This window comes from Aethalodelphis obliquidens, unplaced genomic scaffold (genome assembly GCF_003676395.1).
Source record: "Aethalodelphis obliquidens isolate GAN/ISIS:26980383/991018 unplaced genomic scaffold, ASM367639v1 scaffold1, whole genome shotgun sequence".
In the NCBI taxonomy this organism is placed as follows: domain Eukaryota; kingdom Metazoa; phylum Chordata; class Mammalia; order Artiodactyla; family Delphinidae; genus Aethalodelphis; species Aethalodelphis obliquidens.
Genome location: NW_020837945.1, coordinates 78181398 through 78186216, shown reverse-complemented (window position 1 = coordinate 78186216; position 4819 = coordinate 78181398). Strand labels below are relative to the sequence as shown.

At 46.1% G+C, this 4819-nt stretch overlaps 1 pseudogene; it reads right to left on the bottom strand.

Moving 5' to 3' along the window:
- Positions 1-3411: 3411 nt before the first annotated feature.
- LOC113628068 (embryonic stem cell-specific 5-hydroxymethylcytosine-binding protein pseudogene) lies at positions 3412-4583 on the bottom strand (annotated as a pseudogene).
- Positions 4584-4819: the final 236 nt, after the last annotated feature.

The window sequence follows — 4819 nt, the reverse complement described above, 5'->3', positions numbered from 1 at the left end:
AACTCAGTTTAAGGCCTTGGGAGGGACTGAGACTTGATGGGTACTTACCTTACTCCACTCAGTTGTAGCAACCCCTTAGGATAATTCTATAGCCACAGGGAGGAATTATGATATCCTCTGCGAAATCCTCCCTTTAACCTCAAAACCCAAGACAGAAAAACACGAGTCTGTTTCATTTCAGGGCTGCAATATGAAATATGAGAGGCGAAGTCAGGAGGTTGCTTCTGAGCCTAGATCTTGTATCTGATGAGCTATTTTACAGTCAATTTTTAAAAGTTTGTAGTAAACTCAAAGTCTCCTTTTCAGTGAAGCTAAATGGAATTTGCAAGAAATCCCTCAAAAAGCAGATGGTGAGTTTTGGGCAATACTGGGATGAAACTCTAAAGCTTCCATTTTCCTACTCCTAGCCACTGCTGTTTCCATATATCCCCATTCCCAGGGAAAGGCATATCATCTAAATCAGTGTTTCACAGTTGTCATCTAAATCGGTGTATCATAAGTTACTTTGAGGTGAGAAAACAATAGGTCCAGTTTAATTAACTCTCATGTTTTTAGGTAGATATGAGAGACTGTGATGTTACATTATGGGTAGAGAGTATGTTGATATCAATTTCTCTGAATTACCACCTCGTCTCTCACATCCTGTCCACAAGGCCTACCTCATGCATCTCAGGAACTACTTTTCCTTCCTTTTGTATTCCCTGCTCACTCTTTATGGAATTATTGAAACAGATTGGAAGGGACGCTAAAGGTCATCTAGTTTAACCTCCTACCTATTGCAGGAATGCCCTCAACCAAAACACACAGCAGATGCAGGCTCAGCTTCTGCAAAAACATTGCCAGGGCAGAGAATCCCTTGCTTTCTACGGCAGCTAGTTCTACTGCCAAGCAACTGCAGTGAGTTAAAAGTTTTTCTAAATATTACATCCAAACCTTCCTCCCTGGAAAGTTACCTATTTGGTCCTTGATCTTCCTTTGAAGTTACCCCAGGTAAATCAATTTCCTATTTCATATGGCCACACTTCAAATAAAGGCAGCTAACTGGTGCTGTCCCAACAAAGTAGTTTTATTTTTGTTTTTTGACACAGACCCCCAGTTACCACAACCGTTCTTCATGTGCTGGATTATCCATAGCCCCTGTTGAACTCCTCCTTGTTCGTGACTATTCTGTTTGGTTAACATTTCTTTTAAAATATTGTATTCAACACTGGCATGGCAATTCAAATATAGTCTGACCAGTGCAGGTTAGAATGTAGTTGTTCTTCACTTGCCAATATACTGTTATTAATGAAATCCAGGTTTTCTTTATTATACTATTTGTTCACATGAAGCTTATGGTCAACTTCATACTATATATAATACATAACATTATTTTTCTGATTTAATAATATCATTTAAGGAACCAATGAGGCCACTTTAGTATGGATTAATTGTAATGAACCTGGGTTAGCTCCTAGTAATCACTGCTTTTCTCTTTTGACTTTTAAATTTATTTGTTAAATTTTTTCTAAAGTATGTATTTAATATTTTATCCGGAATCAGTGTCAGACTTATTTTTCTATAGTATCTGGCAACCAACATTATTTTTAAGTGGGATTTTTTTCTGTCTTCAGTCTAGAGGACAAAGTGGGAATTGTTACCATGATGGGCAGCTGAGTCAAAGAAGTACAGTAATCAGAATGGTTTACTCCATAGAGATCTTTTTTATTTTTTTGCGGTACGCGGGCCTCTCACTGTTGTGGCCTCTCCCGTTGTGGAGCACAGGCTCTGGACGCGCAGGCTCAGCGGCCGTGGCCCACGGGCCCAGCCGCTCCACGGCATGTGGGATCTTCCCGGACCGGGGCACAAACCCGTGTCCCATGCATCGGCAGGGGGACTCTCAACCACTGCGCCACCAGGGAAGCCCCATAGAGATCTTTGGTATTGGTTAGCTGATCATGTTGTCCTCAGAGCAAAAATAGATGGGCAGTCCACTCAAGTTTTATTTGGTCTGTGTAGGCAAGAGTAAACAGAAGGCTGACTTGAATCAGCATCTGCCACCCCACTGTTACTGAAAGTGGGGTTCAGCTGCTTGCCACTCTAAAGCCAATAAAAAGACAAGGTTGGTGGAAAGGAAATTTGCTTTATTTCAGGGGCTAGCAATGGGGTTGGAGGGGAGTGTGGACTCATGTCCAAAGGCCAACTCCCCCATGCTGACAACCAGTGGGCAAGACCTTTAAAGGGGAGATTCAGGCGTGTATAGGCAGAGGGAGGGGGCTACATGCAGCAACAGCACAGCTAGCTCTGACAGTCATCTTGAACTTGATCATGTGGTCGTCTGATCAGCATCATCTTGATTGTTCAAAGTACAGTTAGTCTTCAGTTCCAGAGTCAGTTTCTTCCCATTTCCTTGAGGCCAGTTCTCGGAATTGTGGCAGCTTATGTCATGGCTACAGTCTGGTCATTATGTAGTTAACTTCTTCCAGCTGATAGGGGTTTCAGTCTCTACAAAACAGCTCAAAGGATATGGTTCAGAGTATTATCTATAGCCCCTGAGGAGGAGCTAAAGGTCCTTGACTTTGCTTAATGACTAAACTATTATTATATTGTCCTGTTTGACTGTTTTCCTTTGTTTCTGCATTTTCTCACTTCTCTGATTAAAGTTCTTCTTTGGCTAAAGTTTTTCTACAGGCAAAAGGCAGGCAGAGGACGTGGGGGAGAAAGGACCATAAGGCCCTGCTCCGTTTCACCACAATACTATTATCTTCACTGAATGCAGATTGCCCAATTCAATGGCAATAATTCCCACTGTCATTTTTGGCCTATGGAGACTAGCCACAATGAAGCTGTTTAAGAATGTTGGGTTTCCCCTCACGAATGTATTTCTCTTGGCCTTGGTGAAGGAAGTGTCTCTGAATCTTCTGAGGGGATATAGTTAGAGGGAAACTGAGACGCTCTTACATAATAAATACACTTGAGCATCACAATCTCCCTAAGCCTTTGGATACCTCCTTCTAGCATTTCAATTCATTCAGTATACCCTTCCTCTGGGTACACCTTTCAATCAATTAACCAAGCAAATTATTGGAGCCATTTTTTCTCCCACCAAGCCTTTTTATTGTTTCCAAAAAAGCAATTTTGTCCACAGAAAATCCCAGTGCCCCACATTTGTTACAAAATCATTCCCTAGGTCTGATGCCAGGAGAAAACAGTGAGACCTGGAATTCCTCCCACCAGCAGCATTTTCTGAAATGTAGACAGTTTATCAAATATAATTTATTCAGAAAAAATACAGTGTTTTAAGAACTTAATTCCAAAAGAAGACTGAAAAAACCCAAAGGCTGAGCAGAAAACAGCCTCTGTAACAGCACCAGGTCAGGTCAGGCTGAGAACAGCCAGCAGGGTCAGGCTCTGAGGGAAAGCCCACCAGTCCTACCAGGAGACGGCGGTAGGCACAAGAACCCCTCCCCTCCCACCAGGAATTGATGGCGGTGGCCATTCTTCTTCCCAGGCTGCCCACCCACCCCACTGGGGGCTTCCTGGTCTCAACCAGGACAGCCGCTCGCCCAAGAAGCCACAACTCTTTAACACTGTGCTACCTCCTCCCAAGCAACCCCGCCCCTCCTTCTTCCGCTTCAGGCGTCGCTCAAGGAGTCCTGCCCCGCCTCTCTTGGGCGGGGGGGCGGGGGAGGCTCCTCCGCAGGAACCAGCTGGAGCACAGGGGCACATCTGACTCTACCTTTTGGAGTGTTTTGGGGTCTTCCTTTTTGGGTGACTTTGTGGCCAGCCATTGCAGTATCTTATGGCTGCTGCTCCTTTTTGACCAGTAAGTGGACAGGAAGCAGACACTCAGGAGTGCTGTTTCGGGAGTCGTTCACCAAGGGAGAGACTGGATGGAAGGTGGTGTTCTCTGTGGGGTGGCTAAACTTCAGAGCTTCTTGAGCTAAGACCTCACCAAAGTCCAGCCACTTAGAGACTGCCTCCTCTCCATCTAATATGGCAGACCTCCTGGGGTGGATGACGTTGATTCAAGCCTTTGCAGGAACCCACTGTGATGATGGTGTAAAAATACAAGAACCCCCTCCAACCCCCACCCCCCCAGCAGTCAAAGATCCCGGCCACTGTCAGCAGCCTCCAGCTGTCCCAGACTTTCTCCCAGTCCTCAGGTCCCTATGCAGCACCCACGCTCTCTGACCTTTGTTTTGATTTGGGGGAAGTAGATGAAGTAGGGTTGCCTCTGGCTTCTTGCCTGACATGGCTGCCACTCACAGAATCCATCTGCTAAAACAATACAGCGTCTTCCTTTTCCCAGAGGCACCTTGAAGGACCGTTTCTCCATTATGGTGTCACTACAACAGCTGGGAGTGTTGAACTGCAGCTTGGAAGGATCAGCTCCTTTGAACCAAGACGGGACCAAGCCCTGTCGCATGGCAGCAACGATATGCTCAATTGAGTCTGTGCCCTTCTCCAAGTGCACCCGGGACAGGAGCACTGGGCTGCTGGACTGCAGGCTCTTGTATGAGGGGCAGTACCGGTCCGGGTCCCTGGCGGTCCCTGTAGGCGCAGGCCCTGGCGAGGGCCTCCCTGGGCAGGTGGCAGTACATCCACCTGCATACCCTCCGCGCCACCTTCACCCTGTGGGTCCCTCCACATCAGGCCCCACACCCGCGTGTCTGTCTGCGCACCCTGCGCCAGGCCCCCCAGTTGGAGCCATTTTTAGTGACTCAAGCACATTGAATTCAGAATCTTATCCTGGTACCCTCTAATCAATAACATTTTGTTTGTCCCAACATTATATTGCTGCCACCTAGATCTAAGACGCTTTGAATCAGTTCCCATA